Below are 21,075 nucleotides of genomic sequence, written 5' to 3' on the forward strand. Positions count from 1 at the left end.
GATAGTATTGTGATCCATACCCTGACATACGGAAGCGAGGCATGGACCTTATAAGAGGGGAACAAGTCAAGAGTGAGAGCAGTGGAAATGAGTTACTTGAGAGGAGCATGTGGAGTGACGTGGAGGGACAGGTTGACGAATGAAGAAGTGAAGGAACGCTGTGGGGTGGATGTGGATGTGGTTGAGAAGATTAGGAGAAATACACTGAGGTGGTTTGGACATGTGAAGAGAATGGAGACTGAAAGACTGACTAAGAGGGTGTATGTGGGTGAGGTGGAGGGAGGGAGAGGGAGAGGTAGACCGAGGATGAGGTGGAGGGATGGAGTTGAGAGGTATATGAGGGAAGGGGGGGTGAGTTGGGGGGAGGGTAGTCAAATGGTGGGTGACAGAGCGACTTGGAGGCGTTTTGTCTGCGGCCACCTTTTGCGGGATTAGGGCGTCGGGCTATAAATAGATAGATAGTTTTTTTACCTCACCTTTGTTTTTATTTTTTATTATTTGTTCAAATGAAATGTTTTCATGTTTCATTTGTTTTATGATCATTTTTATTGCCAACGGCCATACCACGTTGAGTACACCGCTTCCCGTCCGATCAGCGAAGTTAAGCAACGTTGGGTCTGGTTAGTACTTGGATGGGTGACCGCCTGGGAACACCAGATGCTGTTGGCATCCCTACATGTCAAGTGGGGTTGGTGGAGGATTAGTGCCCCTCCCTGTAAAACAATTAACTCTAAGCCGTTGGCCACCCCGTTTGGGATATATGGCGTCTGGCAATGAATGAATGAATGAATCATTTTTATTGGAAATGCCTTATCTTGCCATTTTCAACCTCCTCCCCCATTCCCACGGCGAAAAAATTATTTCTGACAAAAACGACAATTTAAAAATTAATTGAAACATGAAACCTCACTAAAAAATGAAAAAAAGAAAAAAGCCATGGCAAAATCAGTGCCTGTATTTATCATTAGCTGAGTGCATTTAAGTACTTGGGTAGTGTGAAGAGTAAGGATGGAAGTTTAGAGGGTGAAGTGATTGAAACGGAACAAGGAAGAGAGGTTGCTGGTTCCCTGAAAGCAGTGATAAGAAACAGAGAAGTGAGCTACATGACAGGGAAGTTACTGCATGACAGTATTGTGATACCAACTCTAACGTATGGAAGTGAAGCTTGGACCTTGTTGGAAGGACACAAGTCAAGAATTAGAACAATGGAAATGAGTTATTTGAGAGGAGCATGTGGAGTCACATGGAGAGACAGACTGACAAATGAGGAAGTGAAGGAACATTGTGGTGTGGATGTGGATGTGATAGGAAGCGTTAGGAAAACACATTGAGGTGGTTTGGCCATGAGGAGATGATGGAGGGTGAGAGACTGATGAGGAGAGTGTGAGTGAGGTGAAGGGGAGGAGAGGGAGGGGGAGGCCAAGGATGAGATGGAGGGATGGAGTGGAGAAGTATATGAGAGGGGAGTGTGAGCTGGGAGCAGAGCAGTAAAATGGCAGGGGACAGGGTGACATGGAGGCGATTTGTTTGTGGCCACCCCTTTCAAGATTAAGGCGTCTGGCAATGGATATATAGATAGATGCACAGTGGACCTGGTGAATTCACAAGCCAGTGAACCGTTCACAAATTTGTGAACGACCGTAAGAGTTATTTATCAACCTTGTGAAGTGCCCCTAATGCTGTGAACTCACCCCAGCGATGTGGCAAGTCTGCGTACGGTGTGGGCATCTTTTAAGGAGTTGGCAGGCGTTCAGAAGGGGCGAGTTGGCGACGGTATAAACGTAAACATTTTACCACTGCATACACCAACCGTGGAATTTTTCACCACGGAATGGCTGCTCAGTGGATACAATGTTGGAGAGTTAGGAAACGATACCATTTGTACTGGGAATGAATTATATTGTGACACATTTGGTGAGAAGTGAGATAACCAACTACACACAGCGAAATAACACTGTCTACCCTAAAATGAAATGTGCTATGACCCTTTGGTATTTGGCAAAATGTGGCAGTGCAATGAGGACAATTTCAGGTTATCACAGCCAACAGTCAGCCAAGTGATCACACAGACGTTTGAAGCTCTGGTTACACCAGAAATAATAGTCATTCGTTTCTAATGGATACTGTTGATATTCAAAGAAAGTAGGCAGAATTTTCAGAGAAGGCAGGCAGAATATTGAGGGAAAGCTGGCAGAATATTCAAAGAAGGCAGGCAGAATATTTGAAGAAATTAAGCAGAATATTCAAGGAAAGCAGCAGAATATTCAAAGAAAGAAGACAGAATATGCAAGGAAAATGGGCAAAATTATCACAACTGTTAACATTTTACTTTATCAATCTGAAATGTATGTCAGGAAAGGAGATTGTGCATTTGTAACTCATAGTTTAAGCACAGAGATGCATGCAAATACACTTGGTACTGGCAGATTGCTCTTTTGTACAGAATGGTGCTTGACAGTGTCGTGGATACAAGAGTGGTGAGAGGATGATCAGGAGGTCTGTCTTTTCATATGGCTGTGGTATGGAAGGTAAAGTGAGGAGGAATAAGACTAAGAAAGAAAGAAAGAGAGAGAGAGAGAGGAGCAGTCAAGACAAAAAAAACTGAAAGTGAAGAAACAAAGAAACCAGCAAGTGTCTGATGAAGACATGGAGTAGGTGGATGCAGCAGAGAAAACAAATGATATAACTTGGTGGGATAAGATACAGGGTGGTGGGATAAAGAGGGAGAAGTGGCAAGAGTGGATGCAGAAAGGGACTCAAATGGAAGAAGAGAGCACCCTGACAGTAAAGAATTCAAGGAGATTAATACAAAGAAAAAAAATAGTAGGTAAATGAGGATCTTGGAAGACAGATGAAAATAGGATGAAAATAGAACAATGCTTAGGAACATCTCACAGTAGTGAAATGTTTTGGGGCTTGGGAACGTACTCTTGAGGAAGGGGAAGGCCACTGTGATAAATACGGCCCCAGGAACCTAACTGGGGAAGACTTCACCTTTCAGACTCCCTCATGACATCAACCATCCAGACTGCCATTAACCCGTTCCGTGCCGGAGCCTATGTCGGCTTTTGGGCCCCCAGTGCCGAGGGTCTGGGAGGCTGAGTGACCCCCCCAGTGCTGGCCATTTTCAACTTTTTTCCATGAGGCACTGAGTAGGAGGTGGGTGGATGTGGTATATGTGTAGGAAGTCAGGTATAGGTGAAGATTGGCGAGAATGAATGCTGGGAGGGATTGTTATTACAGGTTGTTTTGGCAGGGTAGGACAGATGGATATGGTGGTGTGGGTGTGTTGATTGGGGAGAAATGGGTGGAATATGTCATGAATGTTATGAGAGTAAATGACAGGATAATAATAATGAAAATTTTGTTCAGTAGGATGATGTTGCTGTTATATCAGCGTATGCTACACAGGCAGGCTTGGATGAGGTAGTGAAGGATAAATTTTGGGATGACTTAAGACGTGTAGTACAGTAAGTGGTATGGGGGACAGTGAGATACAGTAGAACCCGGAATTCGTACACAATTCGTTCCCGGACGCTGTACGAGTTACGAATTGTTCGAAAACCGACTCTTTTTTTTCCATGAGGAACAATGTATTTTGCTTTAATCTGTACATAAAACCTTTAAAATAAAGAAATACCCAGTAGATGATATAAATGATAATTTTACTGCATCTTACCTGTACTGAGGAGAGCTAATGGTTTAAGTGGATGGATGTGGAGAGGAGGAAGAGGGGTGTTAGTCTTAGGAATGAGAGTCACCTTCCATGAAAACTAGGTAACTGCCCTTCTGGTATTTTTTCTCTCTTCTGTGTATTTGGATGAGAAGATTCTTGAGATTGGGGAGATGCTTTGAAACGTTGCAATTAGTTCTTTTTTCAGCTCATTTGTTGTTCTCACTGCTTTTCTTTTAGCTCCAGCTGACTTACTAATCTTCTTAGGGCCCATGATTATGTCTATCTATCTATCTATAGCCCGACGCCCTAATCCCGTAAAGGGTGGTCGCAGACAAAATGCCGCCAAGTCGCCCTGTCACCCACCATTTGACTACCCTTCCCCCATCTCACCTCCCCATCCCTCATATACCTCTCAACTCCATCCCTCCAACTCATCCTCGGTCTACCTCTCCCTCTCCCCCCCCCCACCCCACCCACATACACCCTCTTAGTCAGTCTTTCATTCTCCATTCTCTCCACATGTCCAAACCACCTCAGTGTATTTCTCCTAATCTTCTCAACCATCCACATCCACCCCACAGCGTTCCTTCACTTCTTCATTCGTCAACCTGTCCCTCCACGTCACTCCACATGCTCCTCTCAAGTAACTCATGTGCCTGTACAATTTTCTAATGAAAAGACATACAGTAATCCCTCCACTATCCGACGTAATAGAGCCAAAGGCATGTCCAGAAAGTGGGTCCATCCGGATAGCGGGCCCCTGCCTGCTGGACTGGTACTTAAGGACCCTAACCCAGCCTAATTTGGAAAGCCACCTAAATAACTCCCTACCGGACATGCATAGCACCTATTTAAACCTACAGTGGAATCTCAAATTTCGACAGTTTAGAATTTGATTAATCAAATTTCGATGCATTTTGGAGTGGTCTGCCTACCTTACTTTTCGATGCAAAGTCATGTATTTCGATGCTCTCAGGGCCAGACTCCAACCAAAACAAGCAAAGATAATATTTTTGATGCGAACCAAAATGCTAGAAGTGAAGGAAAATTATAAGTAAAAGTATGAACCTAACCTAATACCGTATGTGACATGTGCTTTCAGGGCCAGACTTCAACCAGAACAAGCAAAGATAATATTTTTGATGCAAACCAAAATTCTAAAAGTGAAGGAAAATTTTAAGAACAAGTATGAACCTAACCTGATATCGTGACATGTGCTCTCAGGGCCAGACTCCAACCAAAACAAGCAAAGATAATATTTTTGATGCAAACCAAAATACTAGAAGTGAAGGAAAATTATAAGAAAAAGTATGAGCCTAACCTAATATCGTATGTGATGTGTCAAGAAGAGAATGAAAATCAACATCATTTATTCATACAGTACATGAAGCATGCGATGATGTGGTTCCGAGACAATTCGCCCGTCAGATAATTCCCCGTCAAAACATGGACGATTTCCCGTCAGGACAATTCGCACGCTGGACGATTCCCCGTCATTCTATAAATATACTTATTAATTAATCAGTACTTTAATAACTCGAAGATATACCAAGAGAAATTATAGGAAGAGAATCAGTGGTAGAAATACTAAAACAATGATTTACAGGTGGTTGCAAATACTGTACAGTAGGCAGAACACTGAAACGAAGAGAAGTACGGTAATTATGAATATAAGAAGCAACATAGAAATGAGCAATAGAGACTGAGAAAAAAAATAGTCATGTTGTTTAAGGACAAGAGCTTCCAGATGGGAGTAGGCACCAACAACAGCAAGCCATGTGCAAGGCGATGCTCTATTGTCGGCGGCCATCTTGCAACTGTCCTGCCAGCAGCCAGCCCTCTACAGCCAAGTGCTGCACTCTCAGCCTATACCTTCCATATGTGGACATGCATTTCACTGCAATTTAGTTGTATGTATTTTCTTTGTATTTTCATCACAACTTACCTGTTTCAAGATGGCAAGCAAGAGTGGTTCTCTGGGTAGCAGTGGTAATGGATGAGAGCAGCCTGGCACCTCTAAATCTTCGCAGCCAAAGGAGAAATGGCTATACAGGAAAGGGCAGAAATACACCAAGTGTACACTTGCTGACAGTATGGCAATACAATGCAGAAATACAGTTACTTAACCACAATTATAGTTCATAAAGTTTACAAAGGGTGTGGGCAAAAAATCATGATTTTAGGTTGTTAGGTTCGAATGCCTCGGACCCAAACTAATTTTTCCCATAAGAACTTCAATTTCAATTTCGATGTGGTTTTTTTGGTACATATCCCCATCGAAATTTGAGAATTTACTGTATTTAAGACCCTATTCACACCAATAATGGACATAAAGCATGGGGGTAGGGGGGGTTTCAAGAATACTCCCCTAGTATCCCTGCTTGTCATACGAGGCGACTAAAAGGGTTGGTGGTGGGTTAGTGCCCCACCCCGTAAAAAGAACTAACAAAAAATGCGAATAAAGCGCCTCGGACCCGGATGGACCATACGTGGAACGGACAAAGGACATTCTTATGGTGGGAACGTGGAATGTGAGAGGAGTGAATGATGAAGTGAAAGAGAGAGAGATTGAGGATGCAAAAGTGGATATATGTGGATTGACTGAAACTAAATGGAAAGGTGAAAGGGTGAGAGAATGGGAATATGGTTTAGGTATATGTGCGGGAGTCAATGAAAATGAGAGGGCAAGAGAGGGAGTATGTCTGATGATAAGCAAGAAGTGGAAGGAGAATATAAGAGAGTATGGAACAGTGGGTGCAAGGATTGTATGGGTGAGGATGAAAGTAGGTATACAAGAGTGGGCGATTGTATGTGTGTATGCCCCGACAGAGGATCTAGTGGCAAGAGTGAAAGATGAGTTTTGGGCGAGTGTAGAAGCGTGTATGGACAAGTTTGAGAGGAGCGAGAGAGTGCTGTTGATTGGAGACACGAATGGCAAAGTTGGGAATGTACGAGTGGTTGGTCAGTGGGGTGTGCCAACTGACGTAGATGGGAATGGAAGTGCTTTGGTGGACATCTGTGCTGGAAAGGGGTTGGCAATAGCCAACACCTACTTTCGGCATAAGATGATCCACCGGTACACATGGAGAGTAATGAGGAGGATGGATGGTGAACTTGTTGAACGAAAGGCAATGATAGACCACGTGTGTGTGGATGAGCGAATGAGAAGACAAGTGTTGGATGCAAGAGTGTGAAGAGGGTGGGGGAATGGAGTCTCGGACCATCACTTAGTGATGGCCAAGGTAGAGCTGCAAAGAAAGTGGTTGAGGAGACGAAGGGGAAGACAGGAGGAAGCAACTCCTGTGAGAAGAGTGGAGAAATTGCAAGATAGTGAGAAAATGACAGAGTATAAGAGCATAGTGGAAGAAAGATTGGGCAGGTATGAGCTAGAGCAGATGGAAGGGGTGGAAGACGTATGTAAGATATTCACAGAAGAGATAGGCGCAGCGTGTGAGGCGGTTTGTGGAGTGAGGAAGAGATGCAAGGGTGTGCAAGGGACAGCATGGTGGAATGATGAGGTGAAACGAGCTGTGAAACAAAAGAAGAAGGCATATAGTGAATGGTTAGCGAGTAGAGGTAGGGGAGAAGATGAGAGAGAGAAGAGAGAGGTATATGTGAGCAGGAGAAGGGAGGTTAAGAGACTGGTGAAGGAGAGTAAGAAGAAAGTGGATGAAGAGTTTGGGAGGAATCTGAGTGTGAAATGGAGGGAGAGTAAGAAATTGTTTTGGAAGGAGGTAAAGAAAGTAAGTCAGTGTGAAAGGGGAAATAGTAGGGGAGTGAAAGATAGGAATAATAGATTGTTGGTGGAGAAGAGAGAGAAATTGAGGAGATGGAAGGAGCACTTTGAGGATTTGTTGAATGTAGAGAGTGAGAGCAGTGCGAGTATAAGTGGTTGGGAAATGGCTGGGAGAAGAAGAGATGAGAGGAGGGAGGAAGAGATCAGTAGGGCGGAAGTAGTGGAGGCGATAAAGAAGATTAAGTTGGGAAAGGTCCCAGGAATTGATGGAGTGTGTGGTGAAATGCTTAGGTATGGGGGTGAGATTGTTGTGGAGTGGATATGGAAGTTGTGTAGATTGGCTTGGGAAGAGGGCAGGTTTCCAGAGGACTGGAAATCAGGTATAATTGTTCCTCTATACAAAGGATAAGGGGAGAGAGAAGTATGTGGTAACCATAGGGGTATTTGCCTACTTAGTGTGACTGGTAAAATATATGGTAGAATACTCATTGATAGGGTTAGGCATATGACAGAGGAGCTAGTTGGAGAAGAACAAGGGGGATTTAGGAAGGGAAAAGGGTGTGTAGATCAGATATTTGTTCTAAGATGTTTAGTGGAGAAGTATCTAGAGAAGGGAAGGAAAGTGTATGCTGCCTTCATGGACTTGGAGAAAGCTTATGACAGAATAGATAGGCAAGGTATGTGGAAGGTATTGAGAATATATGGAGTGGAGGGGAAATTGTTGAGTGCTGTGAAGAGTATGTACGAGGGAGCTAGGGCTGCGGTGCGAGTGGATGGTGAACTGAGTGAGTTCTTTGATCTCAATGTGGGACTGAAACAGGGTTGTGTGATGTCTCCATGGTTGTTTAATATATACATGGATGGGGTTGTAAAGGAGGTGCAGGGTAGGGCACTGGATGTAGGGGTGGCTCTAATGAATGAGGGTGAGATTTGGAAGCTTCCGGTGTTGCTGTTTGCTGATGATGCAGTACTGTTGAGTGAAGATGAATGGGAGTTGCAAGGTTTGGTGAATGAATTTGGGACAGTGTGTAGGAGAAGGAATCTGAAAGTTAATGTAAACAAAAGCAAGGTTATGGTGTTTGAGAGGAATGAAGTCATAGAGTGTAAAGTGAGGTTGGATGGTGAGGATATGGAGAATGTGAGTGCATTCAAGTACTTGGGTAGTGTGATGAGTAGGGATGGAACTTTGGGGGATGAAGTGCGTGAAAGGGTACAGCAGGGAAGGAAGGTTGTTGGTACACTGAGAGCAGTGATGAGAAATAGGGAGGTGAGTATGGAAGTTAAGAAGTCACTGCATGATAGTATTGTGATCCCTACCCTGACGTATGGAAGCGAGGCATGGACCTTGCAAGAGGGGAACAAGTCAAGAGTGAGAGCAGTGGAAATGAGTTACTTGAGAGGAGCGTGTGGAATGACGTGGAGGGACAAATTGACAAATGAAGAAGTGAAGGAACGCTGTGGGGTGGATGTGGATGTGGTTGAGAAGATTAGGAGAAATACACTGAGGTGGTTTGGACATGTGAAGAGAATGGAGAATGAAAGACTGACTAAGAGGATGTATGTAGGTGAGGTGGAGGGAGGGAGAGGGAGAGGTAGACCGAGGATGAGGTGGAGGGATGGAGTTGAGAGGTATATGAGGGAGGGGAGGGTGAGTTGGGGGGAGGGTAGTCAAATGGTGGGTGACAGAGCGACTTGGAGGCGTTTTGTCTGCGGGCACCCTTTGCGGGATTAGGGCGTCAGGCTATAGATAGATACAGTAAAAGTCCTATTATTCGGCAGCTGATTGTTCGGTAGATCCGACATTTCGGCAGTTTTGAGAAGTAGTCCCATTTACGAAAATCATTGATTGTTCGGCAGATGTCCGGAATCATCTCGGCAGTCCAGGAAGTGTTATCTGTGGCTTGTTGGCCTAATGTTTCATTACACTTCTGTATGTTCACTAATTTCCATATTTTTATTCAGATTCAGATATAGTACTGTATTGATTACAATATTGCACAGTATCATACACTACAGTAACCACCCCCACCAAATTAGCGAGGGTTACGTTCCAAGCCCCCACGCTAATTCTTGAAATTCTTTTTCTTGATGCCTTCCTGAAAATGACACTTACTGGTAATTGAGTAGCCCATGAACCACTGACACTGTAATGCATTACCCATAAATAAATGTTGCTTGTTAAATCAGTTTCCCCGTTGTTTTTAGCTGTACTGTTGTGACAGCCCTAGTATTTTTATTCCTCAGTATAATGGTGGAAGGGACTGTCCTGGTTTAACTGAACCTAACCTAACCGAGTTTAACTGTACCTAATAATTTAACCAAACCTAACCTAACCTAAAGTCAGAATAATACTTAAAAATAAACTGGAGGAATATGAATTGCTAAGGTCTCTCTGATGAAAGTTAAACGTACATTTAGTGCTCATTCTTTTGTTTGTTTTTGTGCTTAACGTGAAAGAGAGAGCATTGATGCAAACAGTAATATATCCTATTAACCCCTTAATAACCTCCGGCACTGAACAACCTTTTACAGTACCGATGTCAGTGATGTTAAGTTAGTGTGAGCTATAAAGAAAACTGAACAATTATGGGGAGTGTGAGCTATAAAGAAAACTGAACAATTATGGGGAGGGAACGAAGGTCACTGGTATGTTTACATGACTACGCTGCAATTCCAAGGAGTTAGGCAGTTGGTTAATCTCAGATGTTTTCGCCCATTTGGAAAATACACCGTAACTTCATCAATCTTTCCGTGACTCATAGCGAATCATAGCATGGGTTTAGGAAGCTAAATAACACATTGCTAGGTGAGCCAGACGATTATCTTCCCATCTTTAAGAAAAATCAATTGATTTCAGAAGAATGGAAGAACTTTACGTACTCAGAGAGGGCTTTAATTTCTTCCATTTTCTTATGAGATGTGAAGATAATCGTCTGGTGCACCTAGAAATGTGTTACAGTAATCCCGCATATTTCGCGGTAGTTACGTTCTTGTAACCCCCGCGAAAATTCAATTCCGCGAATACTCTATTAACAATTGAATCTTACACTTGTGTCCACCATGCTGCCCATCACACAGTCCATGTCCATACTGATTGCGAGACAATTCGCCGTCAGACAATTCCCCGTCAAAACATGGACGATTCCCCTTCAGAACAATTCGCACCCTGGACGATTCCCCGCCATTCTATAAATATACTAATCAATACTTTTATCAATATACTTATTAATTAATCAATCTTTAATAACTATATTTCAGGGTGAACCAGCAAAGTCTATGTTCAGTAGCATAGGTTCTGGATATTATTTATTAATTGCTCTTTTAGTCAATAATTAACTTGTTTCTTCCTCGCTGTAGTTGCCTTTGAATTATATTCTAGCGTCACCCATAGCTATCTTCATTAATGAAGGCGAATTGTTTTGTGTTTGTTGTGACTGCGAATTGTCCCGAAACCTCCATACTCATCCCGAAATACCTTCTTACAAGATTGAAAGCACATACTCCATTATGAAGGAAAAACGTAAACACCGTACTGTAATACACAATTATCTACACATTTATTCACAAAACAGTACAAAATAAAAAGATGCATTAACTGGTGATAGCAAACACTCCCACGGTCGTTTCTTAGCTTGTCCAGTAACACAATTTTCTCTGCTAAGGTCATAACTTTTCTTGATCGTTTTGTCACTTTGGAGTTCTTACTACAGTAATTGTATTATTAGCCTTTGGTGAGGCTGGCTTATGTCCTGGGGCCATGTGGAAAGCAAGTGGGAGGCAAGAGGCTCGTATCATACTGCGGTTATAAGTACACCAGACACGTGATGCAGTCAGGCGTGGACTGAGCAATGTGGGGCAGAGAGCAGTGTTGCCATATCCAAACAACGAAATTATGCTAGGGCAATGAAAAAATTATGCTAGATTGAGCAAATTTGTTCCAAGTAAAAAATGAATTATGCTAACTTGAAGCTAAATGATAAAATTCTATACATATTCGTGCAACATATTAATTATGTATTGTTTACTATGAAAATATTAAAATGAACCTACATACAGTAAGAGGGTAAATATCGGTTTTCTGCCCATACTGCTTTTTCCCACGAAACTTACGTTTTTCTGATGGATTTTGATGTGATTCATTCGATTTTGAGCATCATTTCCGTCAGAAATAACCAGATTTTGAAATATGACCCCCCCCCCATCCCCCTGCAATAATGGGGGATCTTTGGGGAATCGGAGGTTATAGGGAGGGGGGGAAACACAGAAAATGGTCACTTCCGACTGAAATGAAGCTGAAAATCGAATGAATCATACCAAAATCCATCGGAAAAACCTAGGTTTCATGGGTAAAGTACAAAGCTCAAGCTTATCCTAACCTAACCTAACCGAACCAAACCGAACCTAACCTAAAACCTAACCTAACCTAATCCAACCTAACCTAACCTAACCTAACCTAATCCAACCCAACCAAGCCCAAACTGAAAGTAACCAACTATTCAAACATCTTCTTACCTTATTCGTCTCTCCCTCTGTCTCTCTCTCTCTGTCTCTCTTTCTCTCTCTCTCTCTGATTTGTAGCTTTTATAAAATTATTCCAAAAATATTCCATTCCATTCTATATTATGCTAGAATGATTCTGAAACTTCTAATATGCTAAAAAATATTCCAGACTCGAAAATTTGATCAAAATTATGCTAAAAGAATAAAATTATGCTAGATATGGTAACACTGGCAGAGGGGCCGCGGGAAAGGGACAGAGGGTGGCGTGAGTTTACCGCGCTACAATTGGAAGCTGCGGGAATTTCAAATTTTTTGTTTTCTGTATATTCAAGGATATTTTAGTTGAACTTATTAATGCTAAGAAAATCCGCGAGAGGGCAAAACCGTAGACAAAAATCTGCAAAAAATGCGGGATTACTGTATTTAGCTTCCTAAACCCATGCTATGATTCGCTATGATTGACTGGAGAATTGATAAAGTTACGGTGCATTTACCAAATGAGCGAAAACATCTGAGATTAACTGACCTCCTGACTGCTTGGAATCGTAGCTTAGAGTCGTGTTAACATACCAGTGACCTTCGTTCCATTCCCATAATTGTTCACAGTTTTTCCATAGCTCACTAACTCGACATCGGTACTGTAAAGGGTTGTTCAATGTCGGAGGTTATTAACGGGTTAATGGAATACATTACTGTTTCCATCAGTACTCTCCTTTCACATGTAAACAAAAAAACAAACAAAGGAGTGAGTGCTAAATGCAAGTTATAATTTTCATCAGAAAGACCTTACCAATTCAGATCCCTATATTTTATGCAATTTTCCGACTATTTTATTTTGTTTGGAAAAAGTACTGTATACAGTCCTCACTCCAAACATATTTGTAATAATATAAGTAGTGATGAGTTCACCAATACAAGTGATGTACTGAGCTGGTAGGTAATATTCCGTATCATTTCGGCCATCCAGGAAGTGTTATCTGACTTGTAGGCCTACTGTGTCATTACCCTTGTATATGTTCACTAATTTATATATATATACAGTAATCACTCTAATATCCGGACGCCCAATAACCGAACATCCCCACTAACCGAACCTTATCGTCCTGGGATCAAACATTCCCAAAATGGTCCGAAAATCCAAAAAAATTGGAAAAAAAATCGATTTTTTGCCGTCCGTAATTTGAACTTACCGCGCGCGCCGCGTGAGAGCATTGTTTTCGTTCGTCATTCCTCCGACGTCCGATAGAGCGCCGCTGCATCCTCCCCACTTCCCGCCTGTCTCTCACCGCGACAAGACCTGCACTGTTCGCCATGGCTGCCCACGTGCTCGCTTTTGTGGTGGTGCCGTACTTGCTGCAAGGCCTCCTGCTGCTCTCTGCCCTACTCTTAGTGTGTGTGATGATGGCCCCGCCTCCTGAGAAAAGGAAGAGAGTGGTGTTGACTCTGGAGAAGAAACGGGAGATATTGGAGAAGGTTGATGCTGGTTGGTCTTCCTCTCGCATTCTCCGCGAGTTCAACCTGGCCCGGTCGACTTTGTTCGATATCAAGCGTTCCCGAGACAAGCTCATGCAGTACACGGCTGACTTCTCGTCGAGAAGCAAACGCAACGTGGAGAGGAAGGTTATGTTTACCCCCAAGTATGCAGAGATCGACCGCTCCATGTTGATTTGGTATCGACAGCAACGTGCAGCTGGTGTGATGGTACGTGGAACGGAGCTGAAGGCTGCTGCTGAGAAGTTTGCAAGGCTTCACGACGCCCTAGACTTCAAGGCATCCGAGGGTTGGCTCTTCGCGTTCAAGTTGCGACATGGCCTTACTAACCGTAAAGCACATGGCGAAGCATTGGACGCTAACGAGGATGGAGTGGACGAGTTTCGGCACAAGGTGAAAGGCTTGATCGACAGGGAGGGCCTCACTCTCGGTCAAGTCTATAACGCTGACGAAACTGGCCTATTCTATCGCTCGGTGCCAACGAACACTCTCGCCGATGAGACGGAGAAGCGTGTACCTGGCCGCAAGCTTTCTAAGGAACGGATATCTGCTTTGTGTTGTGCCAATGCTAACGGCATGCACCGGCTTAAGCCCGTTATTGTTGGCCGTGCAAAGCAGCCTCGGTGCCTTCGTGGGGTGATGGATGTCCTTCCTGTCGTATGGTACCATTCTTTGAAAGCATGGTTCACAGCTGTGATTTTCAAAGACTGGTTTCACCATCACTTCGTCAAGGAGGTCATACATTACCAGACGAAGACACTGGGAATTCCTCGCGACCAGGTAAAGGCTCTCCTTCTCCTCGACAATGCACCTGCCCACCCGTGCGACAAGGACTTGGTTGCTGAGAATGGCCGTATTAGGTGCATGTTTCTGCCACCTAATACGACTGCTCTCATTCAACCAATGGACCAAGGAGTGATCGTGGCAACAAAGCGCCTGTACCGTCGGAAGTTCCTGGACGAGGTGATGGTGGTTCTCGAGGACGAGGACGAGCGCAGGGAAGGACGTGACACTCGAGGCAAGCGGACTTTGGAAAACCTTCGCCGCTACAACATCAAGTCTGCGCTGTACAACTGGGCTAGTGCATGGAAGGAAGTCCCTGTGAAAACTCTTGAAAATGGTTGGTCTCGTCTGCTTCTTGGAACAGATGTGGAGTACGATTTCCTAGGGTTTGACGTGGATGACTTCCATGCACGGCTACGTACGCACGGCGACGATGTTGATGTGGACGATGTTCGTGAGTGGTTGGACGACGACGAGGGCGATCCTGGGTATCAGACGTTGTCTGATATCGAGATCGCGTCTTCGGTTGCTGGTGTCAGTCCCGAACTTGAAGATTCCGACGACGAAGGCGATGATGATGCAGACTCCGCCCAGCAGGACACTACTCCAGCCATCCCCAAGCTGAGCGCACTCCGGGAACATCTAGAGTTCGTCCTAGACTACCTGGAACACCCGGACTGCGACAGGGAGATGGGGCCCTTGGGACTCGTGGAGGAAGTGCGTGCTTTCCGGCAGCGCATCATCAATCGCCAGAATCGTCGGTCCTTGCGTCAGTCAACGATTGACAGTTTTTTCAGGCCCGTGACCCCCGCTGTGCCAAGCCCTGGTTCCACTCCGTTGCCTCCCCAAGACAGGCCCTCATGCTCCGAGCCACAGCCCAGCACATCAGCTACAGTGGAGTCACCGCTCGACGTGAGTTTGCGGCTGTCTTCAGAGTCTTCTGTAGTCGGTACGCCATCACCACTACCCACCGATGCACCCCTTGGACGCCTGCCAGTGATACTCTCGGGCTCTGACAGTGAATAAACAGCAAGAACTTCTCCACTAGACCACACGGGAATTTTGAGTGTTGTGCAGTGAAAAAAACGGTGTGTTGTGTTAAGGTTTTCAAGTTGGGAGAAAAGACTAAGTAGAAAAGAAATTTAACGTAACTAACCTTCTTTGTTTTGGCTTTGGAAACTTAAAAAAACTTGGGAAAAGTTAATGTGCAACACTTAAATTTAATGGAACATTATTTGGACTAAAGTGAACACTGTGAAAAGAACGGACTTCTGTGTGTTATTGACTAAGTTCAGTGCAAGACTTCAGGAAGAGTGTAGTGCAAGTGCTTCAGGAAATCGTTCTTACTGTCAGAGTCCGAGAGGAGGCGGTTATTCATCGAGGTGGCCAGGGACTTGCTGTAAGTAGCCAAAATGTTTCATGTTGTACTATTTCCCATACTATATTTACCAGAATGTTTCATATTGTATTTTTTCCCATACTATACTTACCAGAAAGTGTCATACTGTACTTCTTTCCATACTAAACTTACCTCATGCATGTGCAGTAGGAATGTGTTTTTCAGAGTTCGGTTAGGTTAGGTTCGGTTAGAGTCCATAAGTACCAGAATGTTTATTAATGTATGAACATACTTCTAAACCCACATTTTATGTTTCTATTGCATTTATTTCAGTCATTTATGTGCCTTATTGGTGTGATTTGGGTGTTAAATAGGTGCTATGCATGTCCGGAGGGAGTTGTATAGGTGTTTCTCTGTGTTAGGGTCCGTAAGTACAAGTCCATAAGCTGGGGCCCAATATCCGGACAAAACCAATATCCAAACCTACCGATGGCTCTATTGATCCGGATATTGGAGTGATTACTGTATATATATATATATATATATATATATATATATATATATATATACAGTAGAACCTCTTTGGTCTGGACCCCTTTAATCCGGATTTCTGTTAATTCGGACAAAATTTAAAAATAATAAGCTCCAAAAATATGTTGAAAGTAATTCTAAAGCCATTTTCAGTATCGGCGCAGAAAGCGATCGTCATTCGTTTAGTCTCGGATCACACTAGGTCGCAACATGGGCGCCTGTTTAAACACACACTAGCATTCGTTCCATCAACTAGTTCACCAACCATTTATATTTTTACGCTGTATTTCAAAAGTTAATCCTCCTTACCATGCCCCTTAATGCAAGTGTAGCTTCTGCAATGAATAAAGGTGTTAAAAGGAGGAGTTTGCTTACACAAAAATGGGTCAGAATATTCTGCAGTGTTTAGTAATTACTGTAGGTTATTTTTTGTACTTAAGTGTGCTTTACTTGTACATCAAACATTAGCTTCTTGCCCATATGGGTGTTGTCAATATGCCAAAGATGACAATGTATTTTTTGCCTACATAAGTTTTATTTTTATTCCAAATATTACAGTTACCGTAATTAATTAATTAATTTTTTTGCCTACACGGGCCTTAGTCACTTACAACAATTTAAAATGTAGGCTAGTTTCTTGTCATGGCCTTACCTGTAAATTATGCAATACAAAACTATCGTACATGATTAGTTTTGTTATTTTAGTATCCTTTCATCTTTTCCAGTTATGTTGACATATGCCACATATGTTAATAATTAACAAACATACCATACGTACAGTAGATAGTTTTTGGTATGAACTGGAGATTACCCTGATGGTTTGGACAATCTGCTAATTCAGACAACCCTTCCCCCCATATAGTCTGAATGAGAGAGGTTCTACTGTATATATATATATATATATATATATGTATATTTCAGATTCAGGTATAGTACTGTATTGATTGCAGTATTGTACAGTATACAGTACTCTCTCCAAACACATTTGTAATACCGTACCATAAGTGGTGATGAGTGTTCACCAATATATTTAAGGTACTGAGTGGGTAGGTTTTAGATTATTCGGCAAATCTAATATCTCGGCATCATCCTGGTCCCATAGATGCCGAATAATGGGACTTGTACTGTAGATAGATAGATAGTATGGAAAATACTTAGGCCTAGCAGTGTGCAGGGTACTGTACTTACAGCACGTCTGTGGCTGCCACCTCTAGCTCTCTAAGGCTCTGGTAGATGTGAAAATGCTCTTGAAGCACGTACAGTAATCCAGTGTCGTGCTACGTTTAATTCTTTGCACTGTAAGTTATAATTGTTTAACACTGCACATTCTGTTCTAAATTGCGCCAGGCCAGTTTCAACTGCCAGTTTCAGCCGCCACTTTGCACTCCACACTTTAATCCTTTGCACTCTAAAATCTGATTTCTTAACACTGCACAATGCTGTAAATTCCCATGTAGTCTAGTGGCGAGGTATTGCAGTTTATTCACTCTTTATTCACAAATACGAGCACGTGTGACATCCATTGCGATAAACATCCACCCTCAACGATGGTTAAGCAGTAACTGGGGACAGGGTTGCCAGATCTGAGCTTGGCCACATTACCAAACTCCTCAATTTTCATTACCAAATTTAACTTTTCAGTACCAAATTCTTAAAGGAAGCATTTATTCTTCACTAATTATATGTACTGTGGAAATAATCACTCTCCTTATAATCAGCAGCATTTTTAATTTTGTGCTATGTATGCTAGCAGATTAATCAAAGAGAGCAGACAGTCCACCGTCTCCATTCTCTATATCTTCATACATGTGAAAAATCTGTTTGGTAATGGATCATGATTCACTAGCAAACGAACTTTTCGATACCAAATTGGCCGACATTTGGTAATGAAAAATACCAAATGGCAACTCTGACTGGGGAGGGGGGAGGAAGGAAGGGGTGAAGGGGCTGTGTTGTAAACAGCTGTTTGGCGCCGCGTGGCAATTTCAAACTACGGTTGGGAAAAAAATTTGGTTTTTTTTTTTTTTTTTTTTTTTTTTTTTTTTTTTGGGTTCCAAAGGTCCAGGCCAACAATGTCCGGTAAGTGGGGAGTCCAGATAGTACAGGGATTACTTTAATTTATCACAAAGTTTAATGGAGCTTGTATGACTGATGCACAGCTAGCGGAAGACAAAGCGGGACAGGCGACCACGTGGCACCTATGACGCCACGTCTCTCAGTGCGTATAGCTGGTCACCGTATGAAAACTGGAGCGATTTTTGGACAAAAAAGCTGTATGAAAACTGAGTTGTACGAGTAGAGAGGCATACAAATTCCGGAGTTCCGCTGTAGTAGTTTTGGGAGGGTATTTAAATGGTCATGTAGGTGAAGCAGCTCAAGGATATGAAGGAGTACAGTTGCCTCACCTGCAGCATTGGCCACTCAGTGTTTTCATTGTGTGGGCTGTCTGAGGTATGAACCACCCGAGTATCGGAATATGTATTGGAAGCAGAGTTGGGCGAGGCAGGCAGTGGATGGTTGGGGGTTTGATGCGGGAGTAAAGGAGGTAGAGGGTTTGAAAAACTAGTGGGCGTTAGGGAAGGTGGGGGAGACAGTATGAGGTGCATTATTTATGTGAGAAGGAATTCCTGGGTAATTCAGTCATTAACCCTCTCAGGGTCACTCATGCAATTCGCATTTCATGTGGATTGTTCTAAAGATGTTCAGTCACTCGAATCGTGTTCCTAAGCAGAAAAAACGCTGTCAAAAGAAAAGTTTTCGGCCGATTTGCGTCAAATTTTGGTGTATTCCAGTGTGTGCATCTCTTTTCTGAGGTAAGCATTTGGCAACACTGTGACTGCTCTGATGAGACAATGCATAGCAGAAATATCTCAGTATCTCACGACCAGCCGGGCAGGAGAGTAGCGCAGCTATCAGCATCCCTTTAAACCCGTCATTTTACCCCTCCCACCCGAGGTAGAAGCCATTATTGAAATATTGTGATTGTACAGTGTTTTTGACTATAATGTGAAGTGATTGTGTCTATGAAACAGATATATTGTCTGTAAATCATTGGGGCCCCCCGTTATCAGTCGTTAAGCCTACAGGCAGGAGTGTGGTTTGTTATAACGGGGTTTCCACTCAGCTTCACCCTGCCCATAAATGATGTGAATATTTTGCCTTTATATAGTGAAGCCAATACTTATATTTGTGAAACATATAGTGCCTGGATTGGTGAAATAAGTGACCTACCATAGCAGGCATTATGCATGCCATAGAGATATGCAAGTCACTAAGAAAACAGGCGGTCACGTACGCCATAGAGTCGGGAGAAATAAACGAGATTGGGATGGAATCATGTGATAGTGTTTTATATTGCATATGATTTTGTGTGAAATATACATATAAAATAGTGCAGCGAGTGTTCACAGAGAAATATTTCATGCATTGACTGACTTAGCTAAAACATAGCACAAGTGTAAGAGACAAGAAATATGCCACAGCCACGTGTACATACTTATGTCATGCAGCGAATTTTTTTGGAGAAATCTGTTGTGTGCAGTTGCATGTGTTTTAGGCAAATGTATCGCAAGGAGAGAAGAAAATACACCACAGCTACAGACACACACACACACACTCACCCACATACACACACACACACACACACACACACACACACTACATAACTCCTCATCTTCAAGCTACTGCCGGCATCTCAACACCTCTGGAGGAAGTGAGTTATCCGCATTTTGTTGATTTGTATATTGACCTATTTCTGTAGTTCAATATTTTTTACACAAATAAGTACCGGTAATGTTTTTTACATACACAGATATGAGATGGAAGAAAGTTCAGCTTCAGTATCAGAACCTAGCAAAAAGACTAGTGGTCATGTCGAGTTTCTGACAGCACCATCAAAAACCTTATGATATTTTACGTGTATACTTTGAGTAAAAGAAGAAAGTAATGAAACGTAATGAGCGAAAATATGTAACTGTGGGTGAGGCAGGGAAAGAATGTTTTTTGTCTTGCGTGCGGGTGAGGAGTATTCTACGTTTTTGTCTAATTTTAGGTAACTCGCACGGAACACGTGGGTTTCGTTCCTACCGTGCCGTGTTAGGTGCGAAATCGCGTATATTTAAACTACTCCGTATTTTGCTCCCTAGACCCCCCAAATGTGTTGTTTTGCTGTTATCTGTCACTGGTAATCACTAGAAAGCACTTTAAGTGGTTAGAAGGTTTATTTAATGTTATAACTCACAAATACAGTACTCCACAGCAAAACTTCAACACACAAATACTGTACATAAACACAAGGAAACATTCCGACGCCGATCATAGGTAATCGTATAAATCAGGTTAACTGGTACCAGTGCTTTAACTTACAAGTACATACCAGAACAGTACATATTTAACTTAGAAATGCAGTACAGTGATATCAAATGATTTCAGTACATAATGTTAAGAATGGCTGGGAAAAAAAAAAATGTTATGAATACATTTTCACCTTTTTGATATACGTTTATGGTAGTTTCGAGTTATTTTTTACGTTATTGTTGTGCCCAGGCTTGGAAGAGGGAGCGAAAGAGTTGAATTTTCAGTCCTAAATTAGAGAACTGCACGTCCTCCAAGGCTAGACTCTGCCACGGGAGAATAAAGTGGAGGGTCAGTCTGATTAGCAATAAGGAAGTTGTGTCACAACTTCCAGCTCCCACACCATGAGAATGGCTAAAAATAGAATCGTAATGCAGTTTCAGAACTAACATTAAGTCTAATTATTATGAATACAGATATAAAGCAGAAATAAATACGTTTACAGATGGGGAAAACGTACTTCTTCCGTCATAACGTGTTCATCTTTCTCTATCATTTTACGTTCATCTTTATCATTTTACCTTGTTATTTTCGCAATATATATTGCTGTCTCGTAAACAGGGTGGTTGTTTGTGTTTTGCAAGGGAGGTTAAAGATTGTATTTTCTGTCTCAGTCGAGATAATGGGTGTAACTATGTGTGGTTAGGCATGGCCACGAGCGAAAAA

General features: G+C 42.6%; 1 non-coding gene across 1 annotated transcript; it reads left to right on the forward strand.

Annotated features, from left to right (window-relative positions):
* Positions 1-550: 550 nt before the first annotated feature.
* LOC145414010 (5S ribosomal RNA) lies at positions 551-669 on the forward strand. Its single transcript, XR_013899816.1, has one exon. It is a non-coding gene; the product is annotated as a 5S ribosomal RNA (ribosomal RNA).
* The last annotated feature ends 20,406 nt before the right edge of the window (positions 670-21,075 follow it).

This window comes from Coenobita brevimanus, chromosome 12 (genome assembly GCF_032717465.1).
Source record: "Coenobita brevimanus isolate Jiangsu-jjx chromosome 12, ASM3271746v2, whole genome shotgun sequence".
Taxonomy (NCBI): Eukaryota; Metazoa; Arthropoda; class Malacostraca; order Decapoda; family Coenobitidae; genus Coenobita; species Coenobita brevimanus.